Source organism: Montipora capricornis, chromosome 10 (assembly GCF_036669925.1).
Source record: "Montipora capricornis isolate CH-2021 chromosome 10, ASM3666992v2, whole genome shotgun sequence".
In the NCBI taxonomy this organism is placed as follows: domain Eukaryota; kingdom Metazoa; phylum Cnidaria; class Anthozoa; order Scleractinia; family Acroporidae; genus Montipora; species Montipora capricornis.
In genome coordinates, this window is record NC_090892.1 from 23,010,077 (window position 1) to 23,022,576 (window position 12,500).

Consider the following 12,500-nt stretch of genomic DNA (forward strand, 5'->3'; position numbering starts at 1 on the left):
AAAAGCTTTAAAATACAAAGCAATGAATGGCGTTCTTTTCCAAATTTAAGCTTATTCTCTTTGGATATCAAGAGCACTTGCTAAGTTCTGCTTCTCTGTATAGTTTTCAACCGCGCAAAAATATCCTGTATTAAGAAGCACCACCCATAGAAATCCGAGCATCTTGAGATGCGCAGAAACGTATGCGCAATAACGATAGTAGTAGTTTTCTACACCTTTGTTGGCATTTTGTGTCAAAAACGCAGCATCAATCGTGAGCTCTTTACCAGGTAATTTTTAACGTGTACTGAAGAAGCCCAGAAGGGCGAAACGTTTACACATTATTAAACAAGACCTGTGCGAAGGTTCGTTGGAGACTTAAACTTTTCTTTCTCTGTATATTTAACAAATATTCCATCGAGCCAGCGCTTTGGATATGAGATGGTAAAATACTGCGCTCTAACCAGTCGTCATATCCAACAAGCCGCCGAATGGAATAATTGTTAAATTACTGAGGCTCATCACAAAAAACAGGTTATAAACACGTCGAAATTGATCCAAACGTTCCACAAAAAAGTTTCTTTTCCACTTTCCCCATGGCAAGTCACCTTGGAAAAAAAAAACACATCTTCGAGGAAGTTTTTCTCTACGTTTAAAACTTCGCTATAACCTTTCCTTTGCCTTGGGTTATTGAAAGGGCCAGGCTTTTGGAACAGGCCCGGAAGATCTGCGTGCTTTCATGAATCACCCTTTTGGGTCAAGAGTTTCGGACACTGAATTTCAAGAGTAGAAACGAGCAATTATTAGGTTATTAAACTCTCAATTGGCCTCTTTGACGGTTTGAAGATCTATCTATTAGGAATTTGTGCTTCATAGGTTCTTAAGTCCTAGAGCTTAGCTGCACGAGACCTATAAGAAACAGGTTCTTGGCTCTGGGGTTGGATAGAAATGATTTGTTAGGTTTAAGAAACAACTTTTTTGAAAATCAGACGGAACTATAAATCTCACGTGATTTGGATTCCCTACGGTGTGAAAATAGTCTCCAAATAAAAATACTCTTAATCTGACTTTAATTATTGTGTTAAAACTGAAGAACCTAAATTCTGATTAATTATGACGTATTTCCATTTTTTTAGCTGTCCGAAATAGCTCACAAGCTGTGCGAGGGGTTAGAGATGGTGTCATCTTTACGAGAAGAGGTATGTTTTTTGTATCCACTTCAGTTTCTATGAATCACTTGCGGTGCGTTCGATTGACCATATTCCGGAATAGGAATACATGGAACACAGGCTCGAAATCCTTCTTTTTTACGGAGATTCACAATAAAATTGTCAAACACCTGCTCAAATGCTATTTTAAACATATGTTTATTATCCATGTTGCTTCTTTTTTAGTTGGCTTCACTGAACATGAAACTTTCTGCAACGGCATCAGAATTGGCTGACAAGGAAAAAGAGGTGAAAAATGTTTGTCCTTGCTTTACCATGGCTCACGCGGTAAATTAATTAAATCTGAATCAAGAACAAACCTCTTTATATCTCAATTAGCTTCGATAGCCTTTTCCATTGGATAGTGCCAACGTTAATCGAGCATGTGTGTAATAAGCCAATGTAATGTTCTTAATCTGGCAGGTTCTTAAAGAAAAGTTGAGAAAATGTTTGCACTGCAAAAGACAACGGTAAATGAGTGTTCCATACTTAGGGCCTGGCTAAACTAGGAAACATTGTTTCCCTAGGATTGCTGCTCGGGTGGCTAAACTGGAAAACAATTGCCTCCCAAGCAAAATTTGCGCCCGGGACGCAATATGTTTTTGACCTGATTCAAAAACATTTTCTTGCGTCCGGGAAGCAAGATTTGCGTCCGCAACAATGTTTGTCAAGTGGCAAAACTGGGAAACATTTGCGTCCGCGACAATGTTTCCGCAGCAATGTTTCCTAGTTTAGCCAGGCCCTTAAACACACTTTTATAACTAATTCAGTTCTGAAAGTTTTTGTTCCCCGTTTTCGCAAAATCGTGATATGCGGGTGCTCTTGTTCAGTTTCACTTCATGAAGTAAACTAAGTTTAACAGGTTTATTGCTTTTGTTAAAGGCGCTGTTACACTGTGAAATGTTTCGTGCAACTTGTCTCGCAATGTTTTGGCGATATTGTGGCGGAACAAGTTGTACGAAACATTTCACAGTGTAACACACCCTGCAATGGCCAAAATCGTTGCGAGACAAGTGGCACGAAAAGTAGAACTTAATTGTACTCTCGGCAACTGCTCTTGCATCTTCTCTCGAAACGATCTTGGCTTTTACAGGGTATGCTACAATGTGAAATGTTTCGTGCAACTTGTCCCGACACAATGTCAGCAAAACATTGCGAGACAAGTTGCGCGAAACATTTCATAACTGCGCCTTAACTTGCCAAATCTTTTTTTCATTCACTATCTCTTGTACAAGCGTGATATTCGTCATTTCCGCTCTCTTGTCCTTGGAGTTGTTTTATGTTGTTATAGGGTTCATATACATGTATTTCTGTGTTTGTGGAAGTAAAATCTTTATTTTTATATATTTTTAACAATGCGAAGTGGATAAAATAGTATTTTCTGCACCAGTGTTTCGGATTGCCATCGGGCAAATGACTTTTCAAGCACAAATACCGGAATAAACGACGTCATTCACATAAATTAAAAGAAAACAGAAAGAGAAACAAAATCGGTTTGCTGCAAGCGGCATGAAAGAACGTCATGAGGACCTTCGGAAGATTTAAGTTTCGTTTCAAAGTTTCACATAGAAGTGATAACTGTTACACCTTTTGGCTATTAAAATGAATGACTGAGACGGAAATTGTTAGCCCCGGTAGATGAAATGGAGAGATGATATTCCAGTTTTTCGATGGTAACTCTGGGATACTCGGGAAAAATCTGACTGCTCCTTTGCAGGAGTCGAACCTACGACCTTCCGACTTCTAGTTCGGATGTTCTAGCACTGAGCTATAGGAGACGCCTGGCAGCCGGGCTATTATAGACTACAATGAACTATTGTAGGTTCAGTTGACAATGGTCCCGCCATACTGCTCAGTGGGACTGGAATTTTCGAAATGGTGGATTATTATCAATACACGCGGCCAAATGACAAACCGCCCTCTGTAAAACGCTCCTTTTTGCGGGCCAAACGGGAAATGTGCGGGCTGAAAATGCATTTTCCTCCCTGAATCGGATTGGCTGAAGAGATGTCAAACAACTTTGCTCGGTCGGCAATCAGATCCTAAGCATACCATTTCAATGCCAGAGGTAGCGCGAATTTATGTAGATGAGTTTTTTTACACCTTTTTTTCTCAGTTTTTCTCTTGTTTAGCTGATCGATTGCAGCAACAACTTTCCATACCATGTTTCATGCTACATCTCAGTATAATGATAATCACATCACTTTTGTTGGACACATAGTATATTGCCCCTTCGCTCTGCTAGGGCGCAAATGATGCTACTCGGGCCACAAATAAACTATATGCCCTCCAAAAGTCGTGTGATTGTCCTATTCTCGCTATTGAAATGAATATCTTTAACGACCTGGATCAGTGCCACGAGTCTCCTCCATTTCAGTGGTAGAGCATCCAAACTACTCATCGGAAGGTTGTAGGTTTGACTCTTGCAAAGGAGCTCTCGGATTAAACTAAAAAAAAGATATGTTGATACGCGTTTGTTCAGTTTTGATTTTAAACATCATTCTCTGTTCTAAACAGCAGCTAACATGATCGATTAAACTTGTTTAGAAAGCAATATGATGACCTGATGGCAGAATTCCAAATTCAGGATAATTTCTTCAGAAGCCAAGTGAGTCATTTTCTCTAACTTGCCGAATATTGTAACTAATTGGTTTGATTTAATATGCTGACTTGAATGTCATCACTGATGAATGGACTGTGTTTATCAACTTTTTAAAATATTTTCTCCAACCCGTGCGACTTTTATACGCCAGGTTTACAGGATTTGCATGCGCTTGGTTTGAACCTCTGCGCAAGCAATAACATCTCATCATCTATTTGCTGATGAATTTTATATCTGCTACCGCCATTCAAGCTCATTTGTAATCTCATTTCATACCAAATAACTGTCACAAAAAAATAGCTGACTTAGATTAATATCATGATTGACAGCGTGAACGTCAATAGACCATTTAGCAGATACGGCGGCCATTTTGATTTCTATTGTTTCGAAAGACATTATGGGATGCTCAGGGAGCAAATTAATATGTATTTGCCCCCTTGGAATCCCATGATAGCCATTTTAAATAATAGAAATCAAAATGGCCGCCTTATCTGCTAAAAGGTCTATTGTCAGTATTGCAGGGGATTTGTCAGCTGAAGTTGTTTTCTGACCCAGCTCCCTGGCAGATTGGAAGTTTTACGGGAATATAATTTTACCACAAACAGCAGCCTGCCGTTTGCCAAGTTCATGTAAACGCTATGCGAAACTGATATCTCCGGCTATTGTGAAAATCATAGAAGAACTTTGTTGAATTAAATTTCAGTTGCAGAGAGTGAAATTTCAGGCTGAGATGCACTGGGTAAGTGACTCAAAAAATGCTTATTTTTACTAATAAAGCCCCGTTCAAACGGACGCAACATTGTTGGCTGACAACTCCCAACATTGTTGGGTGTTGCATGTTTCGTCCGCGTGCACACCCTATTACATGTTGTTGCGTGTTGTTGACAGTTGTTGCACGAGGTTTGAAACTGATCAACTTTTGAGCCAACAACTCCCATCATTTCTTTTGCACATCTTTTGCATCAGCAGATGTTTGCACATCTCTTCCAACATTGTTGGGGCCATCCACGTGCAAATTACATATGGTCTCCATGGAGATAGCAACGCGTTAACAGCCGAATTTTGTAAGTTTACAAATTGATATTGGTGGTATCCTTCCCATATTGTTCTGCAGGTCCTTACATTGTTGGGAGTTGTCGTGTACCATCCAACATCTGCAGAACCAACCGTGACTCCCAACAATGTTGGGAGTTGTTGCGTCCGTTTTCCCGGGGCTTTAAAGCACATGGATGACATGTTTCTCTTGTTCCTGTGGAAGCACCGAGCTTTTGAGGGTCACATAAGGTAGCAAACGTCTGTTAAATTGTGTCCCTCTCAATGCCAGACATTGTGCTTCATACTCTTTGTGAATAGTGCGTGGGTTCTTTACTTTGCATTGAACTTTTATATATCAACAACTAAGGGTTGTGAGACTGGGCCAACAGTTTTAAGTCTTTCCCGGGAAGATTTGATCCTGAGTGTTGAGCATGACGGAGTTGTACTCAAGACCTCTCGCATCCACTGTAGACAAAGCCTCCCAGTTTAGCTCCGTGATAGTAAACTGCAAGACTTCAAATGGACAACATTGACAGGTTGTTGGCTGCCCTATTGTTTTCATTGGTTTACAAATTCCCGTCTATTTACTTTTAGGGAAAATAATGCCTCAGTCAACTCAGTGCAAGGCCCATGCATTTGTGATCATTTTTGTTGACACTAAGAACAAACAGTTACAGGCTGATTTAAACGATTTAGTGAGAACTTCTTATTTTTATTATTTCAGCACATGGCAAATGGTTACAAGTGGCAAAGTGAATGCCTTCGAGAAAGGTAACTCTTGAGAGGCTAAAACATCTTTTTTCTGCCACGGAGAAAAAAAAAACACTGCAGTGCGTCCGGACGAACTATCCACTTTAGTACGTCTTCGAAGACACTAAACTGGATAGTTCGCCCAGACGTATTCACTGTATATGCCCGTCTTAATACTAGACGAATTTAACAGGCACAGAAATAAGATTTGCCCAAGTTCGCCCCAGACGAATTATGTGTCTCAAGTATAAAAAAAAATTATTTCCAAAGACCACAGTAAAAGTTAGGTTAGGGTTATTTGGATTTTAATCCCATGATACCTAATTATACCTAATTACAACTTTGAGTATGTGCCGACGCCCCTTTCAGCTGGAGGTGTTGGCATATACATTGATCAAAGATTCAAATATACAGTTATTGAAAAAACCTCTAATGAAGCTTATCAGGCTCTCTAATTGAGTTGCATTTGCCAAAAAAAGCAAATATGATTCGTGGTGTGGTCTATAGACAGCACAATTCACCAGAACATTTTCAAGAATATTTTGATGAAACAATTGAAAAACTTAGCGCCTCTGGGAAGAAAATTATCTTCATGGGTGATACTAATTTAAACCTTCTCCGTTCTCATTCCTGTAAATATGCTCAAAACTTTATTCTCTCCCTGCAAAGCTCTAACTTAATGCCAACAATCGATAAACCAACAAGAGTGTATAATAATTCTTATTCACTTATTGACAATATCTTTATAAGTAATCTTGAAGATTATATAACCGGTGGCAACATAATTTCCGATCTAACCGATCACTTATCACAATTTTGTTTTCTTCACTCGGATAAAACTATTTTCAAGCATGATTGTCATAAAAATTTAGCACGGGATTATTCAAGCTATTCTGAAACAGAATTTCTACACGACCTTTCCCAACTTGACTTGATCCAAGCAGTCTCAAAAAACACTGATATGAATAAATCTTTCTCTGAATTTTATAATAAATTAAATCATCTTCTCAACAAGCACGCACCGTTAAAGCCAGTCTCAAAGCGCATGATTAAGCGATTATCAAAACCTTGGATAACTAAGGGAATTAGAAAATCAATTAAAATCAAAAATCAACTTTTTACTTCGGGTGACACTGATGTCTACAAGACCTATCGTAATAAAGTTTTGATGCTCACACGAATAAGCAAAAAAATGTATTTTCACAAATATTTTGAAGACAATTTGAAAAATACTAAGTATGGGAGGGCATCAATAGTCTTTTAGGTCGTAAGAATAAAGCTCATAAAGTTATAACCTCTTTAAAATGTCCACAAACCAAGCAAGTATTTTATAATACCTCCGAGTTTCCTGATATAATGAATAAGTTTTTCTCCTCAGTTGGACACAACTTGGCGTCTAAATTGTCATATCCAATTAAACAATTTTCTGAATATCTCCCTCAGGTAAATTCCCCTGGTTCTTTCTTTTTCAACCCCGTCTCTTCTTCTGAAATTGAACTGGAAATAGTGACTATTCCTCAAAATAAAGCACATGGACTGTATTCCTTTCCCACTCATATTTTAAGATCAGCTAAACACATTAGCCAACCTTTGTCTGTACTACTGAATAAATCACTCGAATACGGAATTTATCCAACTAAGTTGAAGCCGCTAAAGTAATTCCGATTTACAAAAACGATGATCCATCTGATCCTTCTAATTATAGGCCTATCTATATCTCTTCTCTCTGTATTCAAAATTATGTATTATCGCCTTAAATCATTCCTCGAGAAAAAGAATATATTCAATGATTCACAATATGGTTTCCGTGAAAAGCGTTCCACTGAGCATGCTATCCTAGATATAATTAATCAAATTGAAAATAACATGGACAATAAGATGTATTCATGCGGCATATTTATTGATTTAAAGAAAGCTTTTGACACAGTAGATCATTTAATATTATTGCAAAAATTGGACCACTATGGTGTACGCGGGGTAACAAATAATTGGTTTGCCTCTTACCTGCTTGGTCGGCAACAAACAACTCAAATTGGTGCCAAAAACATATCAAAAAAGGAAGTAATATTATCAGGAGTCCCACAGGGATCGGTGCTAGGACCGTTGCTTTTCCTCGTCTACATAAGTGATATATCTAACAGTTCTGATCAGCTTAAATTTTATTTATTTGCAGACGATACTAACCTCTTGTATGCTGATAAAAACCTTAGGGAGCTAGAGATTAAAGTTAATACAGAACTTAGTAAGATCTATGACTGGTTAGTTGCTAATAAGTTATCATTGAATATAGAAAAATCTAACTTTGTTATATTTCGATCAAGACAAAAGATCTTGAACTATCAAGTAAACTTAAAGGTGTTTGACCATCACACTAATAGCTATATCTCTTTGGAGCGGAAGATGTTCATCAAATACTTAGGCGTGCTCATCGATGAAAATCTTTCATGGAGTTACCACATTGCTCATGTTGCATCAAAAATAAGTAAACCAATTGGTATTATCTCTAGGATAAGGCATTTTGTACCGCTGAGTACTTTACACCATATCTACAGGTCACTCATTCAACCATACTTAATGTATGGTATAGTAGCGTGGTGTAATACTGCAAAAGTTCATAGAACTAAACTTTTGACCCTTCAAAAACGAGCCCTTCGCCTAATGTATTTTGCTGATTACAAATCTCATGCAATACCTTTCTTCATTTGTTCTCGTCTTCTTCCTTTAGATGTGCTCTATTTTAAATCTGTGGCTGTGATGATGCACGATGTATCAAACAACTAGACACCTCCTAATATATTTAACCTATTCACCCATCAAGCTGATATTCATCCTTACGAGACGAGATCATCGCAAAGAGGAGATTATTTTCTTAAACGTTCGAGAATAGATATTCAAAAAAGATCTTTCTCAAGAATTGGCGTTAAAATTTGGAATAGCATATCTTGTGAAGTCCGCCAGATGTCAAAATCTAACTTCAAAAATAATGTTGATGATATCCTTTTACAAAGACTGCTAAAATATGACGATTACATTGATGTTTCGATAATATTGGCAAATTTTGACTCCTTAGTTAAGTATGTCATGTAGTTAAAAATTTATTTATTCAATTTAAACTACTTTTTTCATGTTTATTTATGTTATACTGTACAAGTTTTAAGCTCTTCTCCACTGCACTAACTGTATTCTAAAACTAATTTATTTTATTTTATTTATTTATTTATTTTTATGTGAATGTGTAGTTATGTATTTGTAACCATTTTATCTGGATTATTTATTGTAAGCAATGCTCGCCTCGACTAGCTATTGCTAACTGCAAGCATTGCATAGTTTTGTGATAGTTTATGTAAAATACATAATAAAAACTGAAAAAAAACTAAAAGTTCGTTGGTGTCACGGTGTAAAGGGACATTTTACATTCCAAAGTTTTTTTTTTGTCCGTTTATGACAACCCCAACAATATGTTCAAATTACTTTTCAAAGAAGTAAAACTTTGTAGGTGTTTTTGGTTGGAATAGGTTAGGCCAAAGTTTTTAAACTTTTCTGTTGTACTAAGGCATTGTGTGGAATTGATTTCCAAGATACTTTCCGCCGTGATCAAGTTAAATTCTATTTTGTAATTAAATTATAGGGAAACTCAACAAACATTTTTCAACTTGAAGCCTTAGAGAGACGAACTTGATTGTTTTCGAAAAACATCGTTAAGTCTAGGGGATCGCCGCACGAAAGTTTGTAAATTTGAAAGGTACATTCTATCCGAACGTTGGATGCCCTTATTAACCTCGATTTAAGGAGTTTAAGCAAGCGACGTTTTTGAGCCATGGACGGCAACTGGAAGTGAGTTGTTTCCCCTTTTAACCTGTCTTTATACAACCATATTAACATTACTAATTGGTATATACTCAACCCCCGGTTACTAAAAATTCTAGCTTCTGATTGGCACGCCAAATCCCGGTTATCAGGGAATAACCGAGCTTTTGGAAAGCAGTACACCAAGAGTCGACGCGAACTTTAAGTTTTGTTCCGGCAAAATGGCTGAAAACAACAGGTTTGGAGAAGACTTTCCCTCGGAATTACAGAAACGTCTCGACAATGCCGTCCCGGAAGCTACAAAGAAAGACACAAAATTCGACATAAAACGTTTTTGAGCCACGGACAGCAACCAGAAGTGAACTTTCCGCATGACAGGACAGTAGTGTCTCCTAGAATTTCAAAATAATCATCTCTGATGGAGAGAAGATACTTAATTATGGGTTGAGGTGATAAACGGCTATAATTATCGCATGTCCAATAAGTACGAATGGAATAATTCTTTTAATATATACTTCACGATTAAAACATTAAAGGGGCTAGGTCACGCAATTTTAGGCAATTTCAGCACTGATCGAATGGTCATAGAATTAACTAAAATATCAAAATAACTGTTCAAAACTATAGAAGAACTCTAACAAAACACAGGGAAGCCAAGAAGGGACATGGATGGACAAAACTGGAGAGGCTTGAAACGGATTGAATTTGGGGAAATTTGAAAAACGTCGGCCCACCTTTTTTCAAATTTATATCAGTCTATATCAAAATGTCATTTACAAAGCTGGAAAATCATTCTTAGTTGTTATGTGGCCGTGATTTTGCAAATGAAACACTCTTGCTCTGCCAATTTGATGTTTAGAGTTCATAATTAACAAAATTAAACAAAATTACCTAAAATAGCGTGACTTAGCCCCTTTAATAAACATTTGCGTTGCTGTTACATGATCTTAAAACGCAAAATTATCGACAGCGAGAATTAAGAGCTTTTAAACTTCACAGTTTCGTAACATTAAATGTGTTTTTTTCGCATAGTGAAGGAGAGAGGCTTTTTGAAACAATAAAATACCATGTAAAAGACTTTCCATGACAAAGTCGTTAAACTATAATGGTTAATGGATAGGTAGTGTAGTAGTCCTTGATTGAACGAACAATTCAGTTGTGTGCGTAAAAGCTGCAGTTCGTTGTGTATGAAGTGATCTCCCAGTTGCAAAGAAGTGAATAAATATCACTTTGTACTTAAAAGAATTTGCCCTTCATACCTACACCTAACACCTACGCAAAACGTGAAATGAAAGATTATGTAAAATATCTTGGCTTGATGATTGATTCAAATCTTTCATAGAAATTCCACATAATCAGCAAGTGGATAGGAATTCTAGCCAAGATTCGACATTATGTCCCGCGTCGTGTTTTACTTTCAGTGTACAACTCATTAATTGTCCCTTACTTAACTTATGGTATTTGTGCTTGGGGAAATTGTGCCTTGACATTTCAAAGAAAGATCGTAACTTTACAAAAACGGGCCTTACGTCTTATTTACTTCTGTAAGTCTGAGGAACACACCGTACTCTTCTTTCTCAAATCAAATTGCCTTCCCCTACCTACAATACTCGTCACATTTGTTGGAACACCCATCCCCACTTTCCCCTTCCTCCAATGTTGATTTCCACAACTACTAGTAGTCGCCCGAAAAATTCTCACACAACATTGAATTGGGGGAAGGGGGATGTTGTATAAAATACGATCTTGTAACACGATGATTCTGACCATTCGCTAAGTGTTCCAACTAAATATGTCTAGTATTGTAGGTATTGGAGATCGGAGAGGCTGAACATTTACGCACGCATGCGCTGACGGAATGTTTGAAGACGAGACGAGAAAAATATGCAGTACCTCCAGACGTGGCGCTGGAGCGTCGTATTAAACGAGTCATCGCGGGATTTCGGCCCGTGCAATCGCTTTTGGACGCAGTTGGCCCTTCGCTGCTTTCTGCTACCGACCTCGCCTCCCGGTACGGCATTGAGGGAGGGATATGTCTGCCCCTAAACCATATGAGACAAATCCCACGCCTACTCACAGCTCCAAACCGCCCTTGTCATTACAATTTAACGTAAGATTTCGATGGCTTATATATTCAAGAGAATAGTCATTTTATCTGTCATATGGTAAGCACTGGAGTCGCAGATTACAAAGTGCACGCATGCGCCCTGCCGAAGGTAACATGCATGCATAAAACTTTATTTCATCTCGAATTTCAGAATAATATCTTCGAGACATTACAGCTAACATACATGATATATACAGATACATAACTAAATATTAAATAATATTTAAAGATATATTAATCAAAACGAAAAGCCGCTGTACAAAATCCGGCCCTGGATTAGTTTAAAACCAGTAAACTCAGTGGTACGGAAAAATCAGGTAGCGCATTTCGCAACGTACTTAGTAAAAACGTAAGAAAAAGAACTAAGACCATAACTGGTTGCTCTAGGTTTATTGAGGGACAGAATGTAATTTCCACAAACATCATGCGTAAGAAGAGAACGGGAGAGAAAACGTATTTTTGATATATGCAGGACAAGCCTTTTCTTTCTTTAAATACTTTATACAATAATATCAGGAAATTTTGAATGCGCTTATTGCATAGAGATGTAGAGTTTGACTTAAGTGGTACGTAAGAGGACAGGTAATCGCAAATATAAATCTCATTACTCTCTTTTTTACATTATACCGTTTCTTAGACAAGAAATTACTAAAGGCCAGGCCGAATTTCCTATGATAAAAAGTCTACGTTAACAGCACGCACCTTGGTTACTCCTTAGTATCCGCCTAGAAATCTTCTTCTCGCTACTTTTTCCTCATTTGATGAGGACCAGTCTCAGCTTGCCTCCTTCATGCCCAAAAGGAATTCTGGGTAATTCGGCCGTTCCATGGCAAGGGAAGACCCCCGTTTCTCATTTCATAGATTTTCTTATGAGTGTGGAGCCACCCAGTCTTACCGGCAAAATACAGCATCGATTGAAGTTTTTAACTTTCAAAGCTTGCTCAAATTGTATCGGTAGGTCCTGGAATTCGTCCACAGAAAGGCCAGAGAGACGACTTCACTGGTGCTGTGA

The 12,500-nt window shown here is 37.8% G+C and overlaps 1 long non-coding RNA gene across 1 annotated transcript in view; it reads left to right on the forward strand.

The window, feature by feature from the left end:
* The first annotated feature begins 1,608 nt into the window (after window positions 1-1,608).
* LOC138018608 (uncharacterized) overlaps window positions 1,609-12,500 on the forward strand; it is an 11,989-nt gene continuing 1,097 nt past the window's right edge. Inside the window, exons 1-4 of the long non-coding RNA XR_011126046.1 lie at window positions 1,609-1,657; window positions 3,735-3,795; window positions 4,493-4,528; window positions 5,549-5,595. This is a non-coding gene — a long non-coding RNA (uncharacterized lncRNA). The remainder of the gene's footprint in view (window positions 1,658-3,734; window positions 3,796-4,492; window positions 4,529-5,548; window positions 5,596-12,500) is intronic.